Below are 21,358 nucleotides of genomic sequence, written 5' to 3'. Positions count from 1 at the left end.
TTAAGGAAATTATGTATTAAAGAAATTAACCATTTGTTTATGAAAAGAGTTGCAAATTTTCCCCCAGGTTCTAATCGTATTTTGTCTTTATGTTTTTTTAATCGTATTTTGTCTTTATGAAGTTATTCTTCAGTTTATGTAATTGGATTAAATATCAATGCTTTCTGTTATGGCTTCTGAGATTTATTTCAACTTAGAAAGATCTTCCCTATTCCAGAATCATATTAAAAATTATCCTCTGTGTGTTCTATTACTTTTTCGATCTTGTTTTTCACATTCAAATCTTTGCACCATCTGGAATTTATTTTAAGTGGAGGTAGGGCTTCACAGTGTTTTTTTTTCAGATGGTTACCTAAATGTTTTATTGAATAGAGATGATAGATGAAGTTCATAGTGCTGAGTATAATGCTCATAAATTATCACAGTATCTACAAGAGTAGCATGTACATAGTGGCATAATAACAATAGCAACAATAAAAATAATAGCAACAGCAATAATACTAGCTATACTTACATGGTACTTAGTACAGTATGTGCCAAGCATAGGTCTAAGCATTTTACACAGATACTACTGGATGATTATCTCTCACCCTAAGAACTGGCCAGGTTCACTACAATGATTGATGCAAGAAGGCAAATCCTTCCTATACTGTAGGATAGCCTGCTTAGAATATAAATAAAAACAAAGAAAAATTTCCTCATCTTTACAGTGGAGTTGGAGAGAGCTCCAGGAATTAAAACAATTTATTCATTTAGGCAAATGAATAAATAGTAGTTCAGTTGGTATTTGTTGAGTACATGGCTTTGCACTAGGGAAATGAGATAAAGGTTGGATTTGATTAGTCAGTGCACCACAATCATAGTTTGCATGTGCCAGGCATCACAGATATTCAGCCTGTACACACTAGAACAACACCACCAGCTGGCTCCACTCTGATGATGGAGCTCTGTACACTCTGATTGATCAACCCCAGAGCTATACTGGTTGTTAAATATTTCAAATAGCACCATAGTGCCATTGCTATGGTAATTCTTTACATGCATTAAAAGTGCTCTAAAATTAGCAGTTTGGGATTAAAATATACACACCACTATATATAAAATAGGTAACCAACAAGGATTTACTGTGTAGCACAGGGAACTATACTCAATATCTTGTAACAATCTATAATGGAAAAGAATCTAAAAAATAATAGATATATGTATATGTATAACTGAATTGCTCTGCTGTACACCTGAAACAAATACAACATTGTAGAGCAACTATATTTCAATAAAAATTAAAAAACAAAAAATCAAAAAGGAACAATTTTAACAATAAAAAAATTAAAAATTAAAGTGCTCTAACATCTCCCTGCACGTTTTCTTCATAACATTTACTACAATTATACACTTTTATATAATTAGATTCCTTCTGCCAGATTAGACGGTAAATTCCCTGAAAGCTAGAACACATCTGTTTTGCTCAACATTTTATCTCAGTGTCTAGCACTTAGTAGGTGCTCAATAATTATTTGTCAAGTGAATTATTTTGGTTCTAGAAGCAAACAAATCCAGTGTCTAATTCTTTCCCCACCTCTTCTTGACTATGTGACCTTGGGCATGTTTCACAGTTCTCTATACTTTGTTTCCTCACCTGTAAGTGGACATAGTAATAAATGTTACCTAATAAGGTTGCTATGAGAATTAAATTAAATATTATATCATTATCACCATCATACTGAGTTCTTATTATATACCCAGGTCTTCTCAGCTCTAGGAAAATCTTGCAGAATGTGGCCCACACATGCTTATGTTTGAAAAGCCAGTCCTGAGATTCCATATCTGAATGTTCAGTCTTTCCTTTAATCTCATGACTCACCCTGGCATCCAAAATCTACCAAGCACGGTCAGAAGAGAGTGATGGACCAATTTTTTTCTTTTGTGTATGTGTTCTGATTTTGCCTAAGGTGTTTGTCCGAGATTTTTAAAATAATGGTGACATAAGTGTCCATCGACAGATGAATGGATAAAGAAGAGGTGGCATATATATACAATGGAGTATTACTCAGCCATAAAAAGAAACAAAATTGAGCTATTAGTAATGAGGTGGATGGACCTGGAGTCTGTCATACAGAGTGAAGTAATTCAGAAAGAGAAAAACAAATACCGTATGCTAACACATATATATGGAATCTTAAAAAAAAAAAAATGGTTCTGAAGAACCTAGAGGCAGGACAGGAATAAAGACGCAGATGTAGAGAATGGACTTGTGGACACAGGAGGGGGAAAGGTAAGCTGGGACAAAGTGAGAGAGTGACATGGATATATATACACTACCAAAGGTAAAATAGATAGCTAGTGGGAAGCAGCCGCATAGCACAGGGAGATCAGCTCAGTGCTTTGTGACCACCTAGAGGGAGATACAGGGATATATGTATACATATAGCTGATTCACTCTGTTATACAGCAGAAACTAACACAACATTGTAAAGCAATTATACTCCAATAAAGATGTTAATAAAATAAAATAATGGTGACAGACATATACTGCATATAATAAGCAGATAAGCAGCATATAATAAGTAAATAAGCAGACAAGGCAGCAGAGTGCCTGTCAAGTGAGTATGAACAATTTTAATGACAAACTGTTCGTACATCCCCAAGGGTTTGTCATCCAATATTCTGTAAAACTAGGTGAGGAATTCATAGGATACAATCTTGCATCTGCACTTTAAATGCCCTAAGATTTACATTGCTGGTTTGGCAGCCACATTACCTCTTCTATTATGAACTTGATACTGTCCTAAAGTGCTTCCAAATCTGCATAGAACCTGCCTACTCTCAGGATGATAACTTAACAGGAGACTTTAAAATGTCTTTGAACAAAGCTATAAAATATACTTTGTACAGAGCACTAAAAGGATACACTAGGGGATCTACTAGAAGAAAGAAGCGGAACTCCCCACATCAGGGAGCTCCTTCACTCAGCTTCTATGTCATAACTCATGTGTGCGTGTGTCTCCAGTCCAGTCCAGATTGTTTTATTCAGCTATTTACTAGACATCTCCATGTAGCGTTCCAGAGGCTCATCTGCCTCACCAGTCTCAAATGAAATTTGTTGTCGTTTACCTTAAGTGTGCCCCTGTTCTGGTTATTGGCCCCATCACCTGCCCAGTTACCCTTACCAGAAACTTAGAGTGGGGCTTGGATTTCTCCCTCTCCTTAATACCCCTCATGTAATCATTCAGAAAACCTGTCAATTTTATCATCTCCATATTTCCTTATTCTGTTCTTTCCTCGCCCTCTCCACTGCCACTGCCTTAATTCCTGACCTCATCATCTCTGACCTGGACAACCACAGGAGTCTCCTCAGCTGATTTCCCTGGTTCCAGTCAACCCTGCCTCTAACCCATTCTCTTCCCTGCTGCTGAAATGATGGCTCCAAATTCAACTGTTAACAGGACCCTCCACTGTCGCTAAACTTTTAATGACTCCCAACTTCATAGGATAAAGTCCAAACAAGGCCCTTCATGAAATGCACACTAATTCTTGTCCAGCCATTTTTTGTCACCCCACCCCCACCCTTACATGCCAATGTCAGGTAAATTTAAATATTTAGAATGGTCTCTGTGAGGCCTTCTCTGATTTACCAGAACTATAGTTGATGACTTCTTCTTTTATCCCCTTAGTGAAATTCATCTGTGTCTCTTTCTGCCATTTCTCACTGTATTCCCACTTTTTTATGCCAGTATCTCTTTCTAAACTTTAAGTGCCTTAAAACTGGATCTTTTAGTGTAACTCTTCAATCCATGAAGCACTCTCTATATTCATCACTATCACACTTGCCCAAGTCAGCACTTCTTTCCAGAATTATGCAATAGATTCCTGATTAACAAGGTTCTCTACTTCCACTGTTGTCTCCTTATAACCCATTCTTTCTCTGAATTTGGAGTGTTTTATTTAAACACAAATATATATATATATATATATATATATATATATATATACATATATATGTATCCTTCACTTCCTAACATATGTTAGTGGCTCCACATTTCCCTTAGAAAGACTGCACATGCCCCAGTTGTCCCAGCTGCCCCAGCTGCCCCTGAAAATCCAGAGCGCTGATGACATGTCTGCCTCCTATCCCTTAAAATTCCCTTACTCCCCTCCCTTTGGGGAGAAGGTGTCTTTAGAGCAGGAGCTCTCCCTTCTCCATTCTTTGATCAATGAACAAATTTCTGCACTGCTATACCAAACCCAGTCTCATTCAATTGACATTGTGACTGTGGGCAAAGGACCCATTGAAGGGTCCCCGACCCACAGGGCATCAGTAACACATTCAGTCCCTGTATCTTCACATTAAACACACAGAGAGGTTTAGATTTTCTACTAAAGGACATAGAAGTCAGTATAAATAGTTTATCAAGTGGGTACCATGATGCAAATATACCAGAATGGAGGAGTCCATATACATTGATCAATTGGATGAGTCCTATGTGACCAGCCAGAAAATTGGTGTAATAATCTGGGTGTGACTTGTGTGATGGCAGTGCACACAAAAGAGGCAGGAAGAAATATGAGACATTTCAGAGGGAAATTCTTCAGAATTGGGTGCCTGTTTAGTTATGAAGAATGAAGGGAAAGAATGGGCCACAGGAGAATGGTTCCCTAACTGAGAGGGAGCAACTGGGCGGGGGTCTTGATTTGGGGTTAGGACAATGAGTTCTACTGAGACTTGTTATATCAAGCTGAGGGAAAGCAAACTGAAGGAAATGTTCCTGTGAAAGCATGGACAGTATAGCAATACAGATCTGGGAGCATCCACATAGCACAGAGGGAAAGTCAGGGGCTTGAGTGGATCTGCTCTCTTGAGGAGACTGTATAGAGGAAAAGACAGAAGGTGGAAACAGAGCCAGAGGAAATGCCCAGAGCAACGAGTCAAGAGGAATAAGAGAAGCTGTGGAAGAAACAGAGGACCATCAAAGAGCTAGGCAAAGGCTGAACACATGATGTCTTGGAAATCAGAACAGAGGAGGTTTCAAGAAGGTGCAGGTGGGGGGCTTCCCTGGTGGCGCAGTGGTTGAGAGTCCACCTGCTGATGCAGGGGACACAGGTTCGTGCCCTGGTCTGGGAAGATCCCACATGCCGCGGAGTGGCTGGGCCCCTGAGCCATGGCCGCTGAGCCTGCGCGTCCGGAGCCCGTGCTCCGCAATGGGAGAGGCTGCAACAGTGAGAGGCCCGCATAATGCAAAAAAAAAAAAAAAAAAAATACAGAGAAGACAGTGCTAAGGAATAGGCTATTACTAACCCCTGACCAAAAAAAAAATGGTTTTCAGTGATATTTTGAAGAGTTAAGAAGGCAAACCACTGGTTACTCACCAGACATCCTGAAACACCTCTTTGTGTTCAGGAGTAGGTTGCCATATGTTGTAAGCAGAGACTAAAACCATATAAAACAATTCTCTTAAAACCTCCAAGGTTGGGAAAACTGTGAAAAATCCAAGTATAAAATGTTTTCAGAAGCTTTCCCCATCTTCCATTCCTGCTTATTCAGAAGAATATTTGCAGTCATTTCTTTCCCAGAATGATGTCTTCATTCTGTCATTGTGGCATGCAAAAACGCAGCTAGCCTCTTTCTTCTTGTTTATCTTTTGCTTTAAAGTAACTCAGGGGGCTTCCCTGGTGGCACAGTGGTTGAGAGTCCGCCTGCCGATGCAGGGGACACGGGTTCGTGTCCCGGGCCGGGAGGATCCCACATGCCGCGGAGCGGCCAGGCCCGTGAGACATGGCAGCTGAGCCTGCGCGTCCGGAGCCTGTGTTCCGCAACGGGAGAGGCCACAACAGTGAGAGGCCTGCGTACTGCAAAAAAAAAAAGAAAAAAATGAGGCTGGCTTGGATGAGCCTCTTGTTCCCTTCCATCTTGGCAGTTCCATGATCCCAAATGACCCAGTATGTAACAGCCCAGCATTGCCTAAATGTTCCTGAGAACTAGCAGAGCATGAGTGGTTTCATGCTCAGTTGAGAAATATAAACATGGGTCTGTTACTTGCGGCTAGAAAAAACACATCACTTCTGACACAGAAAGAAGACAGAGGGTGAGGAATCAAACCAGAGAAGTGAGTCTGAATTGCCAAAGCCAAATGATCTTCCTCTTTGAGGTTAGAAGCCAAACAGTTTGAGAAAGAGTTACATAATGGTTTGTCACTCCTTCACTCTCCGGCTTGTGCTCTGTTATGATGATTGCCTCTCCTAGCCCACCTGGAAGGTGAATGTCAAGAGCTTCAACTTGTACTTGAGGCTTTGTCACCAAATTCTCCCATAACTCTAGGTAAGTCCCTTAAGCCCCAAGACCTCAGTTTCTTCAATTGTAAAATGATTGGATTGAACAATGAATAAATGTGTTAGTAATAATAAATAATAAAGTAATAGGTGAAAAGCAAGGGACAAAAATCACTAAAAGCAACAGGAAAATATACGCAGATTATGTCATCAGGATGTAATTTTTATTCATTCACTGAACAAATATTTACTTCTTGTGCCAGGTATTATTTGAGGTACTGTGGATATGGAAGTAAAAAAAGAAAAAAATAGCAGATATTCCTGCTTTCTTGGAGTGTAAATTTCTGTCAGGGTAACAGTAAATAGACAAGCAAATAAGCGAAACATATAGCATGACAGATGCCATAGAGAAAAAGGGCAGGGAAGAGACGTAGAGAGTCCAGGAAGAGGGTGGTAGTGGAGTGGGTGTGGCAAATGCCTGACAGAGGAGAAGGAATGATCCAGGGCTGTTAGAGAGGAGAGCTCTCCAGCAAGGGAACAACAAGCACCAATATGCCAGGAACCATAGGAACACTAGTGTGGCTGGAACTGGTGGGCTAGGCAGAGAGTAGTAGGAAATGAGCTCAGAGGTTTAACAGAGGACAGATTGTATAGAGCTTTGTAGGACTTTGGTATTTATTCAGAGTGAGATAGGAAGAACTGGAAGATTTTGAACAAAGGAATAACTAAATCAACTAAGGGTTCAAAAAGAACACTCTGGTTCAGTGTGGAGAACACAAAAGCTAAAGAAGGGTAATCAGTTAAGAGGCTGTTACAATAAGGTAAGATGATGGTGACTGGGATCAGGATGATAGCGGTTCAGGTGGGGAGAAAGTTCATATTCTGTCTATTTTAAAAAGCAAACAGGTTTTGTTAATGGATTAGATGCAGATTCTGAGAGAAAAAAAAGAGTCAAGAACAACTTTAAGTTTTTTTGGCAAGAATAACTGGAAGGGTGGGATCAGCATTTCCTGAAATGGGGAAGACAGCAGGATGAGGAGGCTTGAAGAAAAAGATTGAGGGTTTATTAATTTGACATGTTAGACATACAAATAGAGATGTTGAAAAGGTAGTTGGATTTACAATCCTGAAGTTCAGAAAAGAGGTTATCAGAACTAGCAATATACATCCGGAAGTCCTCTGTGTATAAATGACGTTTAAAGTGATGAGGCTGGAGGAGATCACTAAGGAGGAAAAGGAGCTATAGAAGGGTTCAGAGGACTGAGATATGGAGCATTCAAATGTTTAGTGGTTTAGCAAGATAAAGAGAAACCACCAGAGGAACCTGAGAGGGAGAGATGAATGAGGTTGAATGAGGTAGGACAAAAACCAAGAGAGAAAAATATTTGGAAGTGAAATGAAAAAGAAGTCTTTCAAGGAAGGGGGATTAGTCAACTGGGTCAAATGTTGTTGATAGGCCAAGTAAGATGAGGACAGAGAATTCATCATTGGATTTAGCAACGTGAAGGTTTTTAAGAACTTAGACAAGAGATGCTTCATTGACAACATAATTGAAATGGCTTCAAGAGAGAACTGAAGGAGAGGAAATGGAGACATCTGGTATAGAGCACTCTTTCAAGGATTTTTGCTGGATAGTAGAGCAGAGACTTGCGGCAGAGCTGCACTTGGGGCAGAGTTTTCAAGAGAGTGTTATATTTTTAAGCTGGGCCACTCTACAGTATGTTTGCCTTCTGATGGAAATAATAAAGGGGGAGGAGCAGGGGGAGGGAAGGAAGGAAGGAAGGAAGGGAGGGAAGGAGGGATGGAGGGAGGGAAGAAGGGAGAAAGAAAAGCAAGTAGTGAAGAACAGGGAGAAGAAGGAGAACAAGAGAGGGGAGGGGAAGGATTGAAGGATTGATCAAGGAGGGGGAGGGGAATGCAGAGGCAGAAGGAGGAGTAAAAATTAATAACACACTGAAAAAGAAAGAGAAGTAACTATCTAAATCAGAAATGGAAGTGAGGACATTACTACGAATCATCAGAAATAAAAAGGATTATAATCCTTTACTATGAACAATTGTAAACCAACAAATTACATAACCTAGATAAAATGGACAAATTCCTAGAAACACGTAAATTACCTACCTAAACTGATTCAAGCAGAAATAGAAAATCTCAACAGATCTATAACAAGTAAAGAGATTGTATCAGTAATCAAAAAACCTCCCAAAAAAGAAAATTCTAGGACCATACAGCTTTACTGGTGAATTCTACCAAACATTTAAAGAAGTAACACCAATCCTTCTCAAATTCTTCTGAACAGTAGAAGAGGAGGGAACACATCCTAACTGGTACTATGAAAACAGCACTACCTTGGTCCTATCTGGTGCAAAACACAGATAAAGACATCAGAAAAAGAAAATTACAGATCAATATCCCTGATGAGTATAGATGCAAAGATCCTCAACAGAATACTAGGAAACTGAATCCAACAACTTATTAAGAGGATTATACACAATGACCAAGTGAAATTTATTCCATGAATGCAATGGTGGCTACACAAAAGAAAATTAATCAATGTAATGTATCACATTAATAGAATGAAGGGGAAAAAAACACATGATCATCTCAATTAACACAGAAGTGGCATTTGACAAAATCCATCACCTTTTCATGATAAGAAGCAAATAGAAGCAAATTTGGAATAAACTAGAACTTCCTCAACATGCTAAAGTGCATTTATGGAAGACCCACAGATAAAAAAAATAATCGGTCATGAAAGACTGGAAGCTTTCACCCTCTAAGGTCATGAACAAAATAAGGATGCCTACTTTCACCACTGCTATTCAATGTTGTAATGGAAGTTGTAGCCAGAGCACAAAAAAATAAATAAAAGTCATTCAAATTGGAAAGAAAGAAGTAAAATTCTCTCTATTTACATATAACATGATCCTATATAGAGAAAATCCCAAAGAATACACAAGAAAGCTACTAGAGCTAATAAATGAAATCAGCAAAGCTTTGGGGTACAAGATCAATGCACAAAAAAATCAGATGTGTTTATATACACCAGCAATAAATCTGAAAAAGCATTAAGAAAGCAATTGCAGGGCTTCCCTGGTGGCACAGTGGTTGAGAGTCCGCCTGCCAATGCAAGGGACACGGGTTCGTGCCCTGGTCCGGGAAGATCGCACATGCCGCAGAGCGGCTGGGCCCGTGAGCCATGGCCACTGAGCCTGCGCGTCTGGAGCCTGTGCTCCGCAACGGGAGAGGCCACAACAGTGAGAGGCCCGTGTACTGCAAAAAAAAAAAAAAGAAAAAGAAAATAATTGCATTTACAATTACATCCAAAAGAATAAAAGGCCTGGGAATAAATTAACCAAGGAGCTAAGAGTTATACGCTGAAAACCAGGAAATATTGCTGAACAAAATTAAAGAAGACCTAAATAAATGAAAATACATCCTCTGTTCATGGTACAAAATTTAATATTATTAAAATGTCAATACTACCTAAAGTAATCTACAGATTCAGTGCAATCCCTGTCAAAATTCCAACAGAAAAGAAAAAGTCAATCCTTTAATTCATATAGAAAGAACCCCAAATTTACCATCTGGATTTCTGTCTTGTGTGTGTGTGTGTGTGTGTGTTTGTGTGTGTGTGTGTGTATGAGTGGCCAGCATTTTCCCCATCGTTGCTCTAATCTAGATGCTGTGTCTAATCACTTGCTCAGGATCCTTTGTGGCAGCCCCTGGCTGTTTCCTGGCTAAGAGTGTTCAGGCCAGCATCTGGTCCTTGTGACAGTGACAGAATAGAGGTGAAGAGGGAACACAGAGAGACCCCAGGTAGGATAGGTGTGTAAGCCAGCCATCGTGTTTGGAGTGTGGTGTGAAGCAACAGAGGAGACCTACGAGCTCCTGCTTTGGATTCGGTCTGGGACAGTTCATCTGAATGCTGTCAGCCCCCTCTGTCCTGACACCCACAGCAAGAAGGGATTTGCTAAGCATGAACAAAATGCAAACCTGAGATCTTTGGTGCACAAAGTTTGTGCTACAGGACCATGACCAATTCCTCTTAACAGGTACAATATGTATAGAGTGCACATCTAATTACTGGTGGGTCCCTTCCTTGTGTTTGAGCAAGTCCTGTGGAGAAGTCATCATGGAGAATTAATGATGGCCCTTGCTTACCACAAACCCTGATCTCACAGGCACATGTAGCATCTTTTTTACATTCCTAACATCACCTTGACCCTTTAGTAACCCCAAGAAAGTAAAAGGTGATCTGAGGCTTGGACACTTAGTGAAAAGTGTGGTTTCAAGTTGTTAATGGCCAGCCTCAGGGCAGCTCCAGAAGTGATCAGCAGTAGTCACAAATCCTTGCTTTGTCTCCAAACCCCAGAAGGCAAGTGTTTTGTCACTTGAGACAAGAGCTGGGGAATGAGTTCAGAAATTTGGAATCTTGATTTTATATTCTGAACATCTGTGTTCATGGTGCTTGGAATAAAAGCAGGTGCAACTAAGGGACTAGGTGGACTGCAGCCATTCATCTGTGAAAGGCAAAAACAATTGCCAAGGCCTTTGCTCCATCCTTACTTGGAATCTTTGTGCAGAACAGTCAGAGCAAATAATAGTCCTTTGCACTTCCTTGGCCAAGGCTGCTGGCCAATGCTGTTGGTACCCACAGAGTGACAGAGTAAAGATGAGATGAAACTGAGTTGCAAGAGCAATATGAAACCCCAGCCAAGAGGAGTCCTCTTCAGCTCTTTGACTTTGGTATAGAACAGTTAATCTAGGACCAGGCCTGGAAGAGGGATTTTCTGTGATGAGAATTATTCTAATCTCAGACCTTCCTTGTAGGCATTTCTATGTTTTAGGACCAGATCTGTCTCCTGGGAAGGTAAGCGGCCAATGCCAGCCTCTAGGTTGTTTCATTAGTCTGACATTACAGATACAGCAGAGAGAGCAACAGACCGCCCATCCTGCCACATTCTCCCAGTAGGCTCTTGACTGTGTTGAGTCTTCTTCATGCTTCTGGCCGACTCTGACTCTCCTTCAGAGTCATAAGAAGAGAAGAAATTTTATGCCCCACCACCCAAAGTCTTGTGGACCAACCCTGAAATAATGAAAAACAAAGGCAATAATTAAAGGAGTATAGATTCAAAATAAAATGAAAAATCAATTTTTGTTTTTCAGGATCTTCAGCTCTTAACTGGAATCTCATCAAGTGTTCCTCACTGCAAAGAACGGTGTGAAAAATCCTGGGGGAAAATATGACCCAGGCTTTGGAGAACTGGATATCTAACTGCAGGGAGAAAATACATGAGATTGAATTAAAATATTTATGAATATTATGATGAACAAATTCTAAATAATGTGACAACTTGTATAAGCGCCAAAGGGCTTCTACCCATTTGGCCTTCACAGTCAGGTGGTATGAGTCAGAGAAGACTTCTTGGAGCAACAGAGTTTTGAACAGGTTGTTAAAAAGGTAATGCACATAGATTTCAGCAAAGGAAGACTTTCTCACTAGGATAAATGACTAAGGCATATAGATGTAACGAGAAAGCCAAGTGAGGAAGAGGGGCAACAGGGGGGTAAGTAGAAAGTAGGTAAGTTTTCTTTTAATAAGCCTGAAGTTAATGCCAAATGCTTCAAACTTTAAGTCATGATTCTTGAGTAATATTTAAAGTATAACATATTGAGAAAATGAATTCAAAAATGATTCACTAATTGAATGATACAATCCAAGAAATGTTTTGATACACTCAAAGGAACTTACTAAATGTTATTATTCTGCCTTGTGTTCTGATAAAATCTAAATGTCATCACAGTACTTTTTTGGAAATGGTATTAGGACTAACCTTTATTGGGTACTTAATATATTCCACACACTATTCTATGTGCTCCACACATACTTCAGTTAATTCTTGTAACCATCCTATGAGGTGAGCCTTATTGACCACCCTTTTTATAGCTGAGGTACAGAAAGGATAACTTGATGGTCTCAAGGTCACATGACAGGTCAGGATTTGAATCCAGGCTGAGTCTGCCTTTCACATGATGTGAGGTACCTCTCCTTCAAAGCAACAGTGGCAGTCAGACAAATATTTCTCTCAATAGATTCATTTTATGGGGACAAATTTATACACCAAAAATGGAGGAGATAGGGGCCAAGAGAAGAGTAGGAGAAAAGACTCTAGAATTTTAAGTTGAATTATATCAGATAATTCAATATGAATGTCATATAATATTTTTTTCTTTACTGAACAGTCTTATAGCCAACAGGAGATTTACTGAGCCTCATAAGTGACAGAGAGAATAAAAGAGTGCATAAATCAAGTTACTGCCTTAGAGGTGTCTATAATCTAAGGGGAGAGCAACAATGGTAAACAATGATTTATCTGAAGCTAATGAAATCAATCCTATTCTTGAGGCATAAGCACTGTGAGAGCACAAGGAGAAATTTGATTAACTCTGAGTAGATGGTGGAAAGAACTCCAAAGAGGAGTGGGCCTTTGAGTTGAGGTTTAGAGGATGAATAAGATTTTCACTAGGTAAAGCCTCAAAGAAGCACAGTCTGGGCATGAACAAAAGATAGAGATGTGGAGGGTCACAGAATAGTCAGATGGGAATACCTCAGGAGTGGAGAAAGATGTGGAGCTGGAGTCTGGAGAGACCCTGGAGTCATGATAGTGGAGAACCCTGAATGCCACCACATTGAAGCATAGGGACTTAATTTTTTGGGTAATGGAAATTGGCTTGTGTTTTGAGCTATAATGTGAGCTCCTTGAAAGTGAAAACAAGGTTCATGTCTCAATCATCTCTGAATTCCCAGCATCTTGTACAGTGTCTAGAACACAATAGACATACACAAAGATGGATGGATGGATGGATGAGGCAGACTCAATACAAGCTTAAGAAGTTCAAATGACAGAAGTTAGTAACTAATTGAATATTTGAGCATCAGGAGAGTCAAAGACAACTTGAAGGTTTCTAGCATGGATTACAGACAATACAGAAGGATGAGCTGGTCTGAGGGGGTAAGAAATATTTTAATAAATCTGCCATACTGCACCTAAAAATGTGGAGTTGGGGGGAACCACACAGAAAAGAGGAGACAGGAAAGCATTAAAGTAGATAAGCACAATCTGGAAGTCCCTGTGTCTGTAAGTGGGATTCAGGGATAGTTTTCACTCCTTGAGCCCAGACAAGCTACTTCTAGGGTTTGCTCAGGGATATCAGATGAATGCAATGCCCTTGAGCATAGGGGAAGAGTAGGGAGAAGGTGATGTCCTTCAGAGCTTCCCCCTATCTCATCCTCAGGTTTACCTGAGATAGCCATCCCTATCTTTCTCTTTACTTACCTCCTTACTCTCCCCTAACATTACACAGTACTGCTGCTACTCCACAGGCCCACAGACCTGGGGAAAGAATCAGCTTGGTCAGAAATGTCGTTTCAGATTTATACAATGTCTCATAAACTTGATCATATTCTGTCTGAATTTTTCTGGCATTTTAAAAGCCTGCAAAGATCACTGAATTCTTTGGAGGAAAAGGACTAAACTATACATGTATATGAAAAAAAGGGGAGAAAAACTATTAGCAAAAAGAGTAGAAAGTGATACACCTACAATAATACTCTGTTAAACTTTGCTATTTTCCCAGAAAAAAAAAATTAACAAAGTAAAGCTGATGTGCCACACAGAATCCATAAATAGCCACAAACCAATAAGAATTGTGTTATTTTGGCAGAACTGGTTTGAATCTTGCCTCTGCCAGTCATTATCTGTGTGAGTTTAGGCAAGATAGGTAACTTTTATGAACCTCAATTTTCTTATCTCTCTTTTTTTTTTTTTTTTTTTTTTTTTTTTTTTTTTTTGCGGTACGCGGGCCTCTCACTGTTGTGGCCTCTCCCGCTGCGGAGCACAGGCTCCGGACGCGCAGGCTCAGCGGCCATGGCTCACAGGCCCAACCGCTCCGCGGCCATGGCTCACAGGCCCAACCGCTCCGCGGCATGTGGGATTTTCCCTGATCGGGGCACGAACCCGTGTTCCCTGCATCGGCAGGCGGAGTCTCAACCACTGCGTCACCAGGGAAGCCCTCTTCTTATCTCTTAAATGGGTTTAATAACATCTCCCTCCCAGAGTTATTGTGAAGATTATATGGGATGATCCATATGAAGTTTTCAGTGCAATGTCTGGCATAAGTATGAATTCAGAAATGTTAGTTCACACTTCCTCTTTGTAAACTGCCGCATAGGAAGGTGGATCAAGCTGATACACAGAAAGAAAGAAAGAAACTAAAATGACGCTTTCAATTTGTAGGTAAATGCAGATAATATGAACATAAAAGGGTTTACTGACACCAATACAAGTAAGTAAAATACCGGCTAGTTACTGGCATACAGATTGCAAATATCTTTCAAGTTTCTCTTGCCAAACCCTCCTTCTCTGGCTCTCCCCCTTGAAGTTTGATTGCTACATTTTTAGAACTTCCCGAAGAGGGAAGGAAAAAGAGAATTCCAACCAACAGGCACAGGCATGCTATGGAATTGTTTGTCTGAACAGGAATCTGGTGATATAATTCTGAGGTCAACTAAGAATTTTGAAGACTTTTTTCCAATTTTGAGGATACGATAATTATATAAAATCAATGCCGATTGTGTGCATTTAACCTTCACAACTACATTTTTGCTAATGGAGCCTTTGTTGCATTTAAAAAGAGAAAATACTGCAGGGGTCTAGTTTATGACAGAGCAGTCATTTTGGGGAAAACTTTCATTTTAACCTATTCTCCATAACCTTTCTACCTTATTTTTCTCCCCTCACAATCTTTCTTATCTCTTCTCTGCACCTTTTACAGTCATAGTTCTTTTATTTATTCATTTGTTAATTTAACAAATATTTACTAAATGCCTACTATATTCCAGGCACTCTTCTAGGTGAATCCTAGTAGGATTCTACTGAATCCTACTAAGGATCCAGTAATGAGTAATATTAAGTCCCTGCTTCCACGGAGACAGAGAGATGACAGAGAATAAACTAATAAACACATGGAAATATAATTACTGGTAATGACCAGTGCTACAAAGAAAAATAAAGCAAGAGGTAGAGAGTAACTGGGATATGGTTACTTGCTTTAGCATCACTTTATAGACTCCCAGATGCCCAGGCTACAAGATTGCCCGAAGTTTCATTGCCCTGTGCTAGTTACCACTTGCAAGAGACTGGAGCCAAGACCTACAAATGCACAGTATGACACCCCCACTCACCACTACCACCCAATTTCAGCTAATCAAACTGATATGAGAGCTGGAAATTTTTCAACAAATAAACACATATTAGATTTATAATCATATTACCAAGTCCAAGTTCATACTGCTCACCACATGACAGGCCAATAAGTCTAGAGACAAGTTGTTGGGGCAAGGAATAGTGACTTTATTCAGAAAGCCAGAGGCTGAAAAAATGGTGGACTAGTGTCCCAAAGAACCATCTTTCTCGAGTTAGAATTCAGGCTTCTTTTATAATAAAAGGGGACGAGGTGTGGTTGGTTGTTGCAAACTTCTTGGTGTCAGAATCCTTTGTTCTTGCAGCTGTTCATGTAGGTCAGGTCATGATGTTCTTATAAACCTCCGAAAAGACAAAAGTTATCCTCTGTACTGCAACTTTTTTAATATATAAATTTATTTATTTATTTATTTATTTATGGCTGTGTTGGGTCTTCGTTGTTGTGTGCAGGCTTTCTCTAGTTGCGGCGAGCTGGGGCTACTCTTCATTGTGGTACATGGGCTTCTCACTGCAGTGGCTTCTCTTGTTGCAGAGCACAGGCTCTAGGCACTCAGGCTTCAGTAGCTGTGGCTCTTAGTCTTAGTTGCTCCGCAGCATGTGGGATCCTCCTGGACCAGGGCTTGAACCCATGTCCCATGCATTGGCAGGTAGATTCCTAACCACTGCACCACCAGGGAAGTCCCTGTACTGCAAATTTTTATCTCTATAGTGGAAAAGTATTATACCTTTAAAGCTCAGAGCCTTGAGAATAGGCTATCATGCATATTTCAAGCTATAGGCAACATTCTTAACTTGTAGCAAAAGCAATAAGAATACAAAGGTTAAAGTAAAAGGAACAGATCCAATATGGAGTCAGATTTGTTCTTCCCTATTGCAATCAGAAGGGAAAAATAATTCAATCTTATGTTAAAAAATCAAAATCTATTACATCGAGATCTAAGAGAAAGACAGTGTTTTCAGGCTTTTGATGCAAAAGTGCTCTCAGTAACTGATGATAAAAGGAGACAAGAGTAACCTGGATTCAAATATAAATGTATAACACAAAACCTGAATACAAACACAATTTCAACATGTATCTGCATCAAATCTCTCACAGGAGCATCAAGCATAGAACAAACTTTCCACATCAGAGAGAGTAAAGATTTGTAAAAAGTAGCAGAGAAGAACAAAGAAAGAAGCCTAGATAATCCACCAAATTAAATAATTGACAATAAAATAACTGATTTTAAATTAATTTGTAACTGCTTAACTGAGAATGGAGGCAGTATAAAGTCAAGAGCATGAATCTCAAAGATAAATCAGGGTTTAAATCCTATCTCCACCCTGTATTGTTTGCGTGAGCATGAACAAGTTATTCAGTCTTTCTGAGCCTCACTCCCCACATCCTTGAAGTTATCAATAGAATACAATGATTCCTACTTGATAGAGTTACTATAAGGACATACAAAAATTTTGCAGGGTCTAGAATATCGTAACTATTAAATGAATAGTAGCAATTATTAATATTAAAATTTTCAGCCTCATGACTTCAACTCTACCAAAGTGGTCTTTTTAGATGATGTTAACATAAGTATGCTACATTTTTATGAGTCTTATATTGTTTAACTTAAATATATTACAACAAAAGTATTGCAAGTTCACTGAAGAACTAGCATAATACCCAGATAAATCATAAGAAGGAATTTTTTTACTTCCATTAATACAATTTATTTTTAAAAATCAGAATCATTCTGTGCATGCACATCATTTTGAAAACTGCTTTTTCTACTTAACATCATACCATTAACATTTTTATGACATTAAAAAGTCTTCTACAATGCAATTTTTAATGGTCATAATATATGTAACCAATTTCTGTGCCATAACATATTTAACCAATCCCTTTATGTTTGATTTTCAAGCTATTTCCAATTTTCTGACATTATAAATAAGATCCTATGAACATTTTTGCATATAAATCATTATACATAGCTATGAATAATTCCTGGAATAAATTCCAGGAAGTAGAATGGCTAGGCCAAAATATGCATACTATTTAATAATTTTAAAACATATTGCCAACTGACACCCTCAGGTGTATTATTTCACATTCCTGTTAGTGTATGTAAGTGCCAACTTCACTGCACTCCTCACAAAAATTGTACATTGTTCTAATTTGCATAAAAAGGCAATCTTAAAAATCCAGAATTTCATTCTTTTTTATGGCTGAGTAGAATTTCCACTGTATGTATGTGTGTGTGTGTGTGTGTGTGTGTGTGTGTGTATGTGTGTGTATACCACATCTTCTTTACCCATTCAACTGTTGATGTGTCCATATCTTGACAATTGTAAATAATGCTGCTATGAACATTGGGGTGCACGTATCTTTTTGAATACTGTTTTCATTTCCTTTGGATGTATACCCAGGAGTGGAATTCTTGGGTCATATGGTAGTTCTATTTACCGTTTTTTGAGGAAAATCTATAATGTTTTCCACAGTGGCTGCACAAATTTACATTCCCACTAACAGTGTACCAGAGTTCCCTTTTCTCCACATCCTCACCAACATTTGTTACTTATGTTCTTTTTGATGATAGCTATTCAAAGAGATGTGAGATGATATCTCATTGTGGTTTTAATTTGCATTTATCTGATGATTATTGATGTTCAGCATCTTTTAATGTGCTTGTTGGCCAATCTACATGTCCTCTTTGGAAAAATGTTTATTCAGTTCAGCCCATTTTTTAAATGGGCTCTTTGTTTTTTTGCTGTTGAGTTGTATGTGTTGCTTATATATTTTGGATATTAACCCCTTATCAATTATATCATCTGCAAGAATTGTATCCCCTTCATTAGGTTGTCTTTTCATTTTGTCAATGGTTTTCTTTGCTTTTTTTGCAAAAGCTTTAAAGTTTAATTAGGTCCCATTTGTTTATTTTTGCTTTTATTTCCTTTGCTTTAGGAGACAGATCTAAAAAACTATTGCTACAATTTATGTCAAAGACTGTTCTGCCTGTGTCTTCTTCTAGGAGTTTTAAGGGTTCAGGTCATACATTTAGGTCTTTAATCCATTCTGAGTTTATTTCTGTATACACTGTTAGAGAATATTCTAATTTCATTCTTTTACATGTAGCTGTCCAGTTTTTCCAGCACTATTTATTGAAGAGGCTGTCTTTTCTCCATTGTATATTCTTGGCTCCTTTGTCACAGATTAATTGACCATAAATATGTGTGTTTATTTGTGAGCTCTCTATTCTCTTCCATTGTTCTATGTGTCTGATGATGTGCCAGTACTGTACTGTTTTGATTACTGTAGCTTTGTAGTATATTGTGAAGTCAGGGAGTGTGATTCCTTCAGCACTGTTCTTCTTTCTTAAGATTGTTTTGTCTATTCAGGGTCTTTTGTGTTTCCTTGTTTTTAAAATTATTTTTTCTTCTTCTGAGAAAAAATGCCATTGGTAATTTGTTAGGGACTGCATTAACTCTGTATTTTGCCTTGGATAGTATGGTCATTTTAACAATATTAATTCTTCCAATTCATGAACATGATATACCTTTCCATCTGTTGTGTTGTCTTCAGTTACCTTCATCAGTGTCTTATAGACTTCTGATATAGGTGTTTTATTTCCTGAGTTAAATTTATTCCTAGTTTTTTATTCTTTCTTATGTGATTGCAAATGGGATTGTTTCCTTAAATTCTCTTTCTGATAGTTTGTTGTTTATTTATAGAAATGCAACAGATTTCTGTATATTAATTTTGTATCCTGCAACTTTAGCAAATTCACTGATGAGTTCTAGTAGTTTTTTGGTGGCATATTGAGGATTTTCTATGTATAGCATTATGCCATTTGCAAACAGCGACAATTTTACTTCTTCCTTTCCAATTTGGATTCCTTTTATTTATCCATTTTATGGATTATAAATTCCTTTTATTTATCCATTTTATGGATAAATAATCCATTTTATGGATAAATCCTTTTATGATCCATTCCTCTGCATCATTTAGTCTACAGCTGATTCCCTCTAGTGTATTTTAAAATTTCAGTTATTCTTCATTTTTGGTTCTTCTTTATATTTTCTAACTCTTTATTAAAAACATATAACTTCTCTCTCTTGCATCCATTCTTCTCCTGAGGTCTTTGGTCATCTTTATGATCACTGCCTTGAACTCTTTCTTGGGTAGATTGCCTATCTCCACTTCACTTAGTTCCTCTTCTGGGGTTTTATCATCTTCCTACATTTGGAACATGTTCTTCTGTTGCCTCATTTTGCCTAAGTTTCTGTTTTTATTTTTATGTATCTGATGGCTTGGTTATGTTTCCCAACCTTGGAGAAGTGGCTTTTTGTAGGGGACATCCTATGTGTTACAGCAGCACTCTCCCCTCTAGTCACCTGAGCTACATGCTCTAGGGGTTCCCCCTATGAGGAATGTGTGGGACCTTCTGTTGTGGCAGGTTATGTCAGTGGTTTGGTAGGCTTTGTTGGCCCTCAGTCCATTTGGTTGCCAGGCCCTGCCTTGTGCAAAGGCTGCTGGCTGCTAGTTGGCAGGACCAGGTTATGTGGCATCTGACTGTGGAACTGCGGCTGGTTCCTGACATAATTGGATGCAGGGGCTGTGTTGTCCCAAAGCTAGTGTTGGCCTGCTAGTAGGTGGGGCCAGGGCCCAGCTGGTCCCAGGGCAGGATTTGGCTTGTTACTGGGTGATCCAGGTTTGTGGGCTACAGGGCTGAGGTTTTCTTGTGGCTGGTTTCTGCCCTCTGGTAGGTGAGGCTGGTTCCAAGACTAGTGCAAGCATCCTGGGGGATAGGGCTGGGGACCAGGCAATTCTGGGGCTGGTGTCTGCCCACCAGTGAGTTGAGCTGAGTCCTAGGATCTCTGGCTGAAGGATCCTGAGGGTCCCAGTTCTAGTGCCTGTGCACTGGTGTGTAGGATGGGTCCTGGGCTCTGTGGAGGGCAGGGCCATGTCTAGAGGCAGCTGTGGGCTCAGGGGTCTTAAGGCAGCCTGTCTGCTCATGGATGGGACTGTGTGTTTGCCCAGTTAGTTGCTTGGCCTGAGGAGTCCCAGCACTGGCACCTATAGGCTGTTGAGCTAGGGTGGGGCTGGGTCTTGGTCCAGTAAGCTAGAGGGAGGATTCCAAAATGGTGCTTTTCAGCACCAGTGTCCATGTGGTAGAACAAGCTCCCCAAATAGCTGCTGCCAGTGTCTATGTCCCCAGTTTGAACTCCAGTTGCCTCCTGCCTCTCCAGGAGACTTTCCAAAATCAGCAGGTAAGTCTGAACCAAGCTTCTATTAACTTACTGTTTCTGCCCTTGGTCTCAGAGTGTGTAAGATATTGTGTGAGCCATTAAGAGTGAAGTTTCTATTTCCCCCAGCCCTCTTGATCTCCTGAAAGTAAGCCCCTTCAAAGCCAAATGTTCTGGGAGCTCATCTTCCTGGTGCAGGACCCCTGGTTATGGAACGTGACTTGGTGCTCAGGCCTCTCACTCCTTTGGGAGAACCTCTGCAATTATAATTATTCTCCTGTTTGTGGTTCATCCACCCAGGTATATGGGACTTGACTATATCACGTCTGCCCTCCTACCCATCTCATTGTGGTTCCTTCCTTATATCTTTAGTTGTAGAAGATCTTTTCTGGCAGGTTCCAGTCTTTTCCATTGATTTTTTTTTTTTTTTTTTTTGCAAATAGTTGTGATTTTGGTATGCCTGAGAGAGAATGTGAGATCAGGGTCTTTCTTCTCCACCATCTTGGCTGATCTTGATCTCCCTCCAAAGTCTTTTAAATTAATGAGGCATTTTTAAGTTAATAGGCTACTTTTATTTTTATTCTGTAAATTGTTAGAGTAAA

The sequence above is a fragment of the Delphinus delphis genome, chromosome 8 (assembly GCF_949987515.2).
Source record: "Delphinus delphis chromosome 8, mDelDel1.2, whole genome shotgun sequence".
NCBI lineage: Eukaryota > Metazoa > Chordata > Mammalia > Artiodactyla > Delphinidae > Delphinus > Delphinus delphis.
This window is presented reverse-complemented; position numbering follows the sequence as displayed.